Raw genomic sequence first — 12,613 nt, forward strand, 5'->3', positions numbered from 1 at the left:
TTTTCTTTGATCATTGTGTTCTCATTTTATGTCATGTCCAGTGTGGCTGGAGATCTAAAGGAAACCCTTTTACATCCAAGAGACACAAGGTGGATTACTATCATAAAAGGAAAGCAATTTTTTTGTTTTAGCACTTTTAATTATCTTTACCCATTAATTTTATAATCTCCATTCATCCAGTTGAATTAAAATACACAAAGTGTAGCTCAGTGCTGAGGACTCAGGGGGTTATTCAGAGATGCAGGTCCAGCGCTTACCGCTCAGCAAAGGGATGCAAAGCAGGTAGGCGCCAGGCTGGGAGAGGCGCTCTCCCTGCTCTGCATCCCCGCTGCTGAGTTCCCCTGCTGATGCCAGCTGCTGCGCCTGTCACACTCTATGACAGGCAGCGGCGCCGGCATCATGAAGCCTCCTCTCCCCCTCCCCTGTCACAGACTCACCTCACAGCGCAGTGTGCTGGGTGGATCTAAAGGGGGTGGAGCTACAAGGGAATAAGGGGCGGGGCTACATGGGGCCAGGCTGCCGCCTGCAACACAGAAGGACGAGTTGCCAGACTTCTTTATGTAAGGGGCTGGAAAGAGTGAGTGAAAGTGTGTGTGAGTGTATATGTATACAGTATCTGTGTATATGTATGTGTGTGTATGTGTGATTGAACTGTATGTGTGTAATGTATGTACAGTATGTGTGTGTATGTATATGGTGTATGTGTGACTGTGCAGCATAATGTGTGTAAGCGTTACTGCAACAGGGGTGTTACGTGTGCAAGTGTCATTGATACAGGGGGCGTTATGTGTGCAAGTGTCACTGGTACAGGGGGCGTTACGTGTGTAAGCATCACTGGTACAGGGTGCGTTACGCATGCAAGCGTCACTGGTACAGGGGGCGTTACGTGTGTAAGCATCACTGGTACAGGGTGCGTTACGCATGCAAGCGTCACTGGTACAGGGGGCGTTACGTGTGTAAGCATCACTGGTACAGGGTGCGTTACGCATGCAAGCGTCACTGGTACAGGGGGCGTTACGTGTGTAAGCATCACTGGTACAGGGTGCGTTACGCATGCAAGCGTCACTGGTACAGGGGGCGTTACGTGTGTAAGCATCACTGGTACAGGGTGCGTTACGCATGCAAGCGTCACTGGTACAGGGGGCGTTACGTGTGTAAGCATCACTGGTACAGGGTGCGTTACGCATGCAAGCGTCACTGGTACAGGGGGCGTTACATGTGTAAGCATCACTGGTACAGGGGGCGTTACGTGTGCAGGCATCACTGGTACAGGGCGCATTACATGTGTAAGCATCACTGCTACAGGGAGCGTTACGTGTGTAAGCGTCACTGTTGCAGGGGGCATTACACGTGTAAGCGTCACTGTTGCAGCGGGCATTACACGTGTAAGCGTCACTGCGTCTTGTATAAGCGTCACTGGTACAGGGGGCGTTATGTGTGTAAGCATCACTACTGCAGGGGGCGTTATGTGTAAAAGCATTATGTGCGCTGTCCCTTTGTAAAGTATGGAAGGGGCGCAAATTTATAGTTTGCAGGGGGGCGCCGAACACCCTAGCATCGGCCCTGCAGAGATGGATGCAGATCTTAATTCCGCAGCAAGATCTGTGTCCATCGACTCGCATGCTGGGGTCCGCACAGCACAGGGCAAGGTCGGCCAGCATGTGTGATGAGCCGCTCTGCGATGCGTTCGCAATTTAATTGGGAATGCACCGATTAGAGGATGACCCCTGCCTGCGCAGCCTTGCTGCGCTGGCAGGCGGTCCGGTGAAATTTTTTTTCTCAGAGCAGCTGCGTGTGACATCACGCAGCCACTCCTAAAATGGTCCGGACCACGCCCAGTAAACACGCAGTGCCGCCTCCGACACCCGCAGCTTTCAATCATTATACAATCGCATCCTTTCAGGATACGATCATATGGTGACAGGTCATGCATGCGCACTTTGGCCAGTATGCGTATGCAGACCCAATGGACGCAGCCGCTGCGTACAGACGCGTGTCTGTGTACAGGTTTGAATGAGGCCCTCAAACCTCAAGCTTCAAGTACCATGGCAAATCATTAAAACACATCATATTTCTCTGACGTCCTAGTGGATGCTGGGGACTCCGTCAGGACCATGGGGATTAGCGGCTCCGCAGGAGACAGGGCACAAAAATAAAGCTTTAGGATCAGGTGGTGTGCACTGGCTCCTCCCCCTATGACCCTCCTCCAAGCCTCAGTTAGGTTTTTGTGCCCGTCCGAGCAGGGTGCAATCTAGGTGGCTCTCCTAAAGAGCTGCTTAGAAAAAGTTTTTAGGTTTTTTATTTTACAGTGAGTCCTGCTGGCAACAGGCTCACTGCAACGAGGGACTTAGGGGAGAAGAAGTGAACTCACCTGCGTGCAGGATGGATTGGCTTCTTAGGCTACTGGACACCATTAGCTCCAGAGGGATCGAACACAGGCCCAGCCATGGAGTCCGGTCCCGGAGCCGCGCCGCCCACCCCCTTGCAGATGCCGAAAAGTGAAGAGGTCCAGAAACCGGCGGCAGAAGACTTTTCAGTCTTCATGAGGTAGCGCACAGCACTGCAGCTGTGCGCCATTGTTGTCACACACTTCACACCAGCGGTCACGGAGGGTGCAGGGCGCTGCAGGGGGCGCCCTGGGCAGCAATGAGAATACCTTGTTCTGGCTAAAAAATACATCACATATAGCCCCTGGGGCTATATGGATGTATTTAACCCCTGCCAGGTCTCAGAAAAACGGGAGAAGAAGCCCGCCGGAAAGGGGGCGGGGCCTATTCTCCTCAGCACACAGCGCCATTTTCCCTCACAGAAATGCTGGTGGGAAGGCTCCCAGGCTCTCCCCTGCACTGCACTACAGAAACAGGGTTAAAACAGAGAGGGGGGGCACTTATTTGGCGATATGATTATATATATTAAGATGCTATAAGGGAAAAACACTTATATAAAGGTTGTCCCTGTATAATTATAGCGTTTTGGTGTGTGCTGGCAAACTCTCCCTCTGTCTCTCCAAAAGGCTAGTGGGGTCCTGTCCTCTATCAGAGCATTCCCTGTGTGTGTGCTGTGTGTCGGTACGTGTGTGTCGACATGTATGAGGACGATGTTGGTGAGGAGGCGGAGCAATTGCCTGTAATGGTGATGTCACTCTCTAGGGAGTCGACACCGGAATGGATGGCTTATTTAAGGAATTACGTGATAATGTCAACACGCTGCAAGGTCGGTTGACGACATGAGACGGCCGGCAAACCAATTAGTACCTGTCCAGGCGTCTCAAACACCGTCAGGGACGTTAAAACGTCCTTTTACCTCAGTCGGTCGACACAGACACGGACACTGACTCCAGTGTCGACGGTGAAGAAACAAACGTATTTTCCTTTAGGGCCACACGTTACTTGTTAAGGGCAATGAAGGAGGTGTTACATATTTCTGATACTACAAGTACCACAAAAAAGGGTATTATGTGGAGTGTGAAAAAACTACCTGTAGTTTTTCCTGAATCAGATAAATTAAATGAAGTGTGTGATGATGCGTGGGTTTCCCCCGATAGAAAATTATTGGCGGTATACCCTTTCCCGCCAGAAGTTAGGGCGCGTTGGGAAACACCCCTTAGGGTGGATAAGGCGCTCACACGCTTATCAAAACAAGTGGCGGTACCGTCTCCAGATAGGGCCGCCCTCAAGGAGCCGGCTGATAGGAGGCTGGAAAATATCCTAAAAAGTATATACACACATACTGGTGTTATACTGCGACCAGCGATCGCCTCAGCCTGGATGTGCAGCGCTGGGGTGGCTTGGTCGGATTCCCTGACTGAAAATATTGATACCCTTGACAGAGCATTTAAAGGATGCATTTCTATATATGCGAAGATGCACAGAGGGATATTTGCACTCTGGCATCAAGAGTAAGTGCGATGTCCATATCTGCCAGAAGTTGTTTATGGACACGACAGTGGTCAGGTGATGCAGATTCCAAACGGCACATGGAAGTATTGCCGTATAAAGGAGAAAAAGACAACGTCTTTTCAGCCTCAGTCCTTTCGTCCCCATAAGGGCAAGCGGGCAAAAGGCCAGTCATATCTGCCATGGGATAGAGGAAAGGGAAGAAGACTGCAGCAGGCAGCCCATTCCCAGGAACAGAAGCCCTCCACCGCTTCTGCCAAGTCCTCAGCATGACGCTGGGGCCGTACAAGCGGACTCAGGTGCGGTGGGGGGGTCGTCTCAAGAGTTTCAGCACGCAGTGGGCTCACTCGCAAGTGGACCCCTGGATCCTACAAGTAGTATCCCAGGGGTACAGATTGGAAATTCGAGACGTCTCCCCCTCGCAGGTTCCTGAAGTCTGCTTTACCAACGTCTCCCTCCGACAGGGAGGCAGTAGTGGAAACAATTCACAAGCTGTATTCCCAGCAGGTGATAATCAAAGTACCCCTCCTACAACAAGGAAAGGGGTATTATTCCACACTATATTGTGGTACTGAAGCCAGACGGCTCGGTGAGACCTATTCTAAATCTGAAATATTTGAACACTTACATACAAAGGTTCAAATCAAGATGGAGTCACTCAGAGCAGTGATAGCGAACCAGGAAGAAGGGGACTATATGGTGTCCCGGGACATCAGGGATGCTTACCTCCATGTCCCAATTTGCCCGTCTCACCAAGGGTACCTCAGGTTCGTGGTACAGAACTGTCATTATCAGTTTCAGTCGCTGCCGGTTGGATTGTCCACGGCACCCCGGGTCCTTACCAAGGTAATGGCCGAAATGATGATTCTTCTTCAAAGAAAATGGACGATCTCCTGATAAGGGCAAGGTCCAGAGAACAGTTGGAGGTCGGAGTAGCACTATCTCAAGTAGTTCTACGACAGCACGGGTGGATTCTAAATATTCCAAAACCGCAGCTGTTTCCGACGACACGTCTGCTGTTCCTAGGGATGATTCTGGACACAGTCCAGAAAAAGGTGTTTCTCCCGGAGAAGAAAGCCAGGGAGTTATCCGAGCTAGTCAGGAACCTTCTAAAACCAGGAAAAGTGTCAGTGCATCATTGCACAAGGGTCCTGGGAAAAATGGTGGCTTCTTACGAAGCGATTCCATTCGGCAGATTTCACGCAAGAACTTTTCAGTGGGATCTGCTGGAAAAATGGTCCGGATCGCATCTTCAGATGCATCAGCGGATAACCCTGTCTCCAAGGACAAGGGTGTTTCTTCTGCGGTGGCTGCAGAGTGCTCATCTACTAAAGGGCCGCAGATTCGGCATTCAGGACTGGGTCCTGGTGACCACGGATGCCAGCCTGAGAGGCTGGGGAGCAGTCACACAGGGAAAAAATTTCCAGGGAGTGTGATCAAGTCTGGAGACTTCTCTCCACATAAATATACTGGAGCTAAGGGCAATTTACAATGTTCTAAGCTTAGCAAGACCTCTGCTTCAAGGTCAGCCGGTATTGATCCAGTGGGACAACATCACGGCAGTCGCCCACGTAAACAGACAGGGCGGCACAAGAAGCAGGAGGGCAATGGCAGAAACTGCAAGGATTCTTCGCTGGGCGAAAAATCATGTGATAGCACTGTCAGCAGTGTTCATTCCGGGAGTGGACAACTGGGAAGCAGACTTCCTCAGCAGGCACGACCTCCACCCGGGAGAGTGGGGACTTCATCGGGAAGTATTCCACATGATTGTGAACCGTTGGGAAAGACCAAAGGTGGACATGATGGCGTCCCGCCTGAACAAAAAACTGGACAGGTATTGCGCCAGGTCAAGAGACCCTCAAGCAATAGCTGTGGACGTTCTGGTAACACCGTGGGTGTACCAGTCGGTGTATGTGTTCCCTCCTCTGCTTCTCATACCCAAGGTACTGAGAATTATAAGACGTAGAGGAGTAAGAACTATACTCGTGGCTCCGGATTGGCCAAGAAGGACGTGGCACCCGGAACTTCAAGAAATGCTCACAGAGGACTCATGGCCTCTGCCGCTAAGAAGGGACTTGCTTCAGCAAGTACCAGGTCTGTTCCAAGACTTACCGCGGCTGCGTTTGACGGCATGGCGGTGGAACGCCGGATCCTAAGGGAAAAAGGCATTCCGGAAGAGGTCATTCCTACCCTGGTCAAAGCCAGGAAGGAGGTGACCGCACAACATTATCACCACATGTGGCGAAAATATGTTGCGTGGTGTGAGGCCAGGAAGGCCCCACGAAGAAATTTCAACTCGGTCGATTCCTGCATTTCCTGCAAACAGGAGTGTCTATGGGCCTCAAATTGGGGTCCATTAAGGTTCAAATTTCGGCCCTGTCAATTTTCTTCCAGAAAGAATTGGCTTCAGTTCCTGAAGTCCAGAAGTTTGTCAAGGGAGTATTGCATATACAACCCCCTTTTTGTGCCTCCAGTGGCACTGTGGGATCTCAACGTAGTTCTGGGATTCCTCAAATCACATTTTAAACCGCTCAAATCTGTGGATTTGAAATATCTCACATGAAAAGTGACCATGCTGTTGGCCCTGGCCTCGGCCAGGCGAGTGTCAGAATTGGCGGCTTTGTCTCACAAAAGCCATATCTGATTGTCCATTCGGACAGGGCAGAGCTGCGGACTCGTCCCCAGTTTCTTCCTAAGGTGGTGTCAGCGTTTCACCTGAACCAGCTTATTGTGGTACCTGAGGCTACTATGGACTTGGAGGACTCCAAGTTGCTAGATGTTGTCAGGGCCCTGAAAATATAGGTTTCCAGGACGGCTGGAGTCAGGAAAACTGACTTGCTGTTATCCTGTATGCACCCAACAAACTGGGTGCTCTTGCTTCTAAGCAGACAATTGCTCGTTGGATTTGTAGCACATTTCAACTTGCACATTCTGTGGCAGGCCTGCCACAGCCTAAATCTGTCAAGGCCCATTCCACAAGGAAGGTGGGCTCATCCTGGGCGGCTGCCCGAGGGGTCTCGGCATTACAACTCTGCCGAGCAGCTACGTGGTCGGGGGAGAACACGTTTGTAAAATTCTACAAATTTGATACCCTGGCTAAAGAGGACCTGGAGTTCTCTCATTCGGTGCTGCAGAGTCATCCGCACTCTCCCGCCCGTTTGGGAGCTTTGGTATAATCCCCATGGTCCTGACGGAGTCCCCAGCATCCACTAGGACGTCAGAGAAAATAAGATTTTACTTACCGATAAATCTATTTCTCGTAGTCCGTAGTGGATGCTGGGCGCCCATCCCAAGTGCGGATTGTCTGCAATACTTGTACATAGTTATTGTTACAAAAAAATCGGGTTGTTATTGTTGTGAGCCGTCTGTTCAGAGGCTCTTACGTTTGTCATACTGTTAACTGGGTTCAGATCACAAGTTGTACGGTGTGATTGGTGTGGCTGGTATGAGTCTTACCCGGGATTCAAAATCCTTCCTTATTGTGTACGCTCGTCCGGGCACAGTATCCTAACTGAGGCTTGGAGGAGGGTCATAGGGGGAGGAGCCAGTGCACACCACCTGATCCTAAAGCTTTATTTTTGTGCCCTGTCTCCTGCGGAGCCGCTAATCCCCATGGTCCTGACGGAGTCCCCAGCATCCACTACGGACTACGAGAAATAGATTTATCGGTAAGTAAAATCTTATTATTTGTTAATATGTAGCATACCTAGCAATTATAACTATGTGTAAGCTAGTTATTCTTGATTTAGTCCAGAGTAGCCAGGCAGCATCATGTACACTATATGATGTTATACTGACCACCTGCACTGATAATTACATTTTTAGAATACTAATAATATTATGCACATAAGTACCTACAGTGGCTGTACTTCAGCCCATGTCACACTGTCATATAAGTTGCCCCTCGCAATGTCCAAACCCCTTGCTTGGAGGGTATCAGTACTAAATCCCGCTGGACGGGATCCCGGCAGGCGAAAATACCGACACCGGAATCCCGACCACACAATCCCGACAGGGGTGGCGAGCGGAACGCAGCCCCTTGCGGGCACGGTGCCTCGCTACGCTCGGCACACTATTATATTCTCCCTCTATGGGTGTCGTGGACACCCACGGAGGGAGAATATGTCGGGATTGTGCCGGTCGGGATTCCGGCATTGGTATTTCGACCGCCGGGATTCCGTCCGGCGGGATCTTGACCGCCTCCCGCTTGGAGTGATGTGTATTTTAATACAGGGAGATTAAATCACTGAAGATTATTATTATTAACAGTGCACGCATATACCTCATTATTATGGATAGGTCACCAGTTAAATGTCTGAATATGGCACATGTGGCCTGGAGTTTGCGGAGGCTTCTACTTGCACTGAGTGCAGCAGTGAAACACCTCCTAACACACAGAAATGTGAGCTAAATCTTCTGATCGTGGAACAGTCCTCCAAAATGAATACTGTTCTGCCATGAGTTGTTTTGATGGGAAGTATGTTAATGATGATGATGATGATGCGTGTTACAGTGCACACAATTTTTGTGTGTATCCCCAGTGACAGTTGTAAATAGACAATGATTTGATTATGATTGCCAGAGCTAACAAACCGCTAGTGATTATATTGCGAGTGCCACCTTGACCCTGTATGTTGCTTCCTTCGTTGTTGGTACATATATTGTTTTTGTGTTTGGAGTGAGTTTGGTGCAAGATCAGCGCATAATGTGCCATTGCTGGCATTTCCTTGACATTGCAAATGCACATTGTGGTTCTCGAGGCTATGTCAGAGTAAGATGGTATATGTCACTATAAATACTGATATCCTTCCATAAATATGTTTTTATTTTTCAAGAATAGCACCGCCAAGATATGAGGTAAAACCACGTCTCCAAAATCTAGATGTCTAATATAGTTATGATAATGACTGGAAAATTAAAATCTACTGTCATGTAACTTGTCATTTATCTTTATAAAGTAACTGGTGTCACCTGCCTCATCCCTTGCACAAGATAAAAATATTGTGACATAGTGGTCAATCCTATTAGCTGTGAGTTTTCTTGTGGTGCAAGTAAGTGCGGCTATATAATGCATTTATGGTACCTCCAGACTGACAGATTTTTTTTTTGCAGACCTGTAAGGCTGTGTACAAAAATCTGCTGCACAGGGGTGAGCTCAGGCTGCGAGGGGGGTGAGTTGCGATAACATTTTTCTTTGCAATTAAATTCTGCAGTCAGTTACCCCTCAAAACCTCCTGTTGGGTTTCCCTCCTAATAGGCACATCCCAGCTAACTACACACATTACATTGCTGAACTCATATTGTTCAGGCAAATTACCTTTGTGACTACCCTGAAAATGTTTTGCTTTGATTATTATCTGTTCTCATCAGAAGATCTGTTATTTGTGAACCTGTTTGTTTGCAAGTGGAAAGAACAAATGAGAGGGTTAACCGTACATGTTGTTGGTAGCCAGAGGGCAAGTTTAGCAAAGGGAATCTGTCACACAGAACCCAACTGGCACCGTCATCAATAAGGCTGGCAGCTGCTTTGTCACTGAGCTAGAAGTCACAGCTACAATAATGAAGTACTACAGGCCACAGGCTCTTAGTGAACTCAAGCGTCTAATTCCTTACACTGTTGTAATGATCGAAGACTAAAAGTACTTTCGACTCCAAAAGAATCTTTTCAGCTACTGAGAAAGGTCAAACTGAGATAGGATTCTGACAATTTATAGCAATCGCTCAACATATAACCTATTGCTACTTATTCAGACTTCAGCACATACTTGATGTTGAGTAGTGTTTTATTCAGACTTTTCCATATCAGGATATCAAATTGCATAGACATTTACATTTGCAGAGCTATTTTTTTTTTTTTTTTCAGATTCGCTTGGCCATATGAAGGGCACCATAGAATGGTTGTGGTGGTTCCACCATCGCATCATGCCTTGCGATGTCATGCGACCATCCTTTGTATACCATTCGACGGGTGTATCCAACAATGGTGTTCTTGTGCGCATGTGCATTGTACCAATATAGTTTGTGCATGTGTAAAGGCTTTCTGCAGTGGACACTGGGCCTTATTCAGAGATAGACGCAGCCGATTCGTTCACATGCAGTGGTCACGTCCATAGGGTTTGCACACAATGCACGTGCATGACCCTTCACCATGTGATCGCGTTCTGGAAGGATCCAATGGGGGGGGGGGGGGGTAACGGGAAACGCAGGCTTGTCATGGCCATTTTCGGGGCCTGCCTTACCTATGATGTTGCCTGCGTTTCCTGCATATGGAAACATGGTGTCGGTGCCCCTGCCTACGCAGCCAGGCTGCACAGACAGGGGTCAACCTCAAATCAATTGCAATCGCATGCTGGGCGGCCTTGCCCTGTGCTGGGCAGGCCCCAGCATCTGAATACACAGTATGGTCACAGATTTTGCTGCAAGAGCAAAATCTATGACCACCTCTAAATAACCCCCACAGTGTAGAAAGTGACATCATAAAACACCAGGAAACCGCCATTGGAAGAAATTTAAAAAACATCTTCAGTTGAACAAAAATATTAAAGGTAAATATTAAACCAATGGTTTCTTATGGTCTCACTTATGGAGTGCCCTGATCTGTACAGAAGTGAAGCACGGCCCACATGGACCAGTTACTGATGCACTGATCAGGGCATAAAGCTTCCCTGCATCTTTACGTGCCACAGATTTCTAGGATTGGTACCACAATGCTGCCATTGTGTAGAGGATTTGGGAAGAATTGGTAAAAGACAAAAATGTCAGATGTCACACAGAACAGGAAGCAGACATGAAGGTAAACTTTAAAGTTGAATTGAATTATTTGTGCACAATATAATAACGTGTTGAATTGAATTATTTGTGCACAATATAATAACGTAACAAAATGTCACTTATATAAGAGACAATAGAGTATGGGTAAATGCAAAAGCCTCCATTTAAAATACTTGAATACAAAATTTGAATGACATTAATCACAGACATCTGTTGTTTTTCCCTTTAAATGGGAGTCTCCTTTTTTGCCAAAGCTGAACTAGAACCTCAATTTAGTAATGTACAAAGAAGGCTGCGTTATCATATAATATACACATTTACTAATAAAGTAAGTACTGCAAATGGGAGGGATTGCACCTCATTTCACCAGACCTTCAGCATCCGCATACATGGTTCTGCATTTTTGGAACTAAGGGGATGATTATGTGATCCTTACTGCATTTCCCCAATGGTCGGGTCCTGTGCATGTGGGTCTCAATGCAGGAATGCGAATGCCTCTGCCTGATTGACAGGCAGAGACGTTTGAGTATAGGGATGGGGGGCAGCTGGCGTTCGGGAAAACAGGGACGTATTTCTCCAGTTTTCCGGGAGTGGCAAGGCCAAGGACTGTGTTCTGGATGCAATTTCCTTGGCCTCGCAAGGACACCTGCGACGCCAAGCTTGAGCTAGCTCAGGCTTTCTCAGCCTGCCGTCGCAGATGAACATACATCTCATATGTGACCGTATCACAAATGCATGAAGAAGGCGGTATGGACCTCCTCCTGCATTTGCATTGCTAAGGACTGCAATCGCAAAGCTGCTGCAAACAGTTTTACAGTTGCAATCATTAGTGATTTAGGCCCTAAGTGCAGATTTTACACATAAAGAACCAACAATAAATATACATCCAACTCTACATCAGTCCCTAAGTGTATTATATTTTGTCATTGTAACCCTGTCATTCCCTAGATTGTAAGCTCTCATGAGCACGGCCTCTTCACTCATATGCTTCTACTTCCCTCACTTACAGTATACCATCATTTCCTCCCCACTCCAACAGCAGCACCTAACATGAATGCATATGCAGCAATGGTTGGGATCCGGTCTGAAGATCGACAGTGCCTAGGTCGACAATGTTTAGGTCGACCACTATAGGTCGGCCGCCACTGTGTCGACATGTTTTCAAGGTCTACAAGGTTTCTAGGTCGACAGGTCAAAAGGTCGACTTGAGTTTTTCCATTTTTTTTCTTTTTTTGAACTTTTTCATACTTAACGATCCACGCGGACTACAATTGGGAACGGCAACCTCTGCGAAGCGCAGCGGTAGCGGAACGAGGCACCTTGCCTGAAGCATGGCGAGCCATGCGAGGGGACACGGTGTCCTAATTGGGCTTCCCGGTCACTGCACAAAGAAAACGACACCAAAAAAAATGAAAAACTCATGTCGACCTTTTGACCTGTCGACCTAGAACTTGTCGATCTAGAAACCCTGTCGACCTCGTGACTGTCGACCTATACTGGTCGACCTAAACACTGTCGATCTGAATGATCCACACCTCAATGGTTATATAGCGTGTACCCCATGTTATGGGTTTGTACTGGACCTTTTGCACTTTTCTCTGGTTTTGTTTGCACTGCTTTTGTTTGTGTACTGTGTAAGCCAGTGCTGACCTCTTGCTGTGCCTTATTATTATTATTATTATTATTATTATTATTATTATGTCAACAAACAAAAACAATTATCACCAAGACAACCTACTAATAACCTCACTTTGGGGTTTATGCAGCATTAGGCGCAAATAAAACGGGAGCTCCGTTAACAACCCATATTGCAATACATGTATTTATTTGCATGCAGGGAAATAATGGCTATTTTTGCATGTAGTGAATTATTAATACTGGGCAGCGTAATCTGTCCCACCTGCTGTGCAACATGGGTTTGCCAATGTGCAAATTGCTCTTTTTCT

At 47.7% G+C, this 12,613-nt stretch overlaps 1 long non-coding RNA gene across 3 annotated transcripts in view; it reads left to right on the forward strand.

Moving 5' to 3' along the window:
- The window catches only part of LOC134932197 (uncharacterized), a 101,868-nt gene that overhangs the window by 37,164 nt on the left and 52,091 nt on the right, over nucleotides 1-12,613 (forward strand). Inside the window, exon 4 of one of the 3 annotated variants that reach the window (XR_010179261.1) lies at nucleotides 9,009-9,067. The exons of the other annotated variants lie outside the window; for them this stretch is intronic. This is a non-coding gene — a long non-coding RNA (uncharacterized LOC134932197). Of the gene's footprint in view, nucleotides 1-9,008; nucleotides 9,068-12,613 lie in introns of those variants that run through there. 3 annotated transcript variants of the gene reach the window in all.

This window comes from Pseudophryne corroboree, chromosome 6 (assembly GCF_028390025.1).
Source record: "Pseudophryne corroboree isolate aPseCor3 chromosome 6, aPseCor3.hap2, whole genome shotgun sequence".
Lineage (NCBI taxonomy): Eukaryota > Metazoa > Chordata > Amphibia > Anura > Myobatrachidae > Pseudophryne > Pseudophryne corroboree.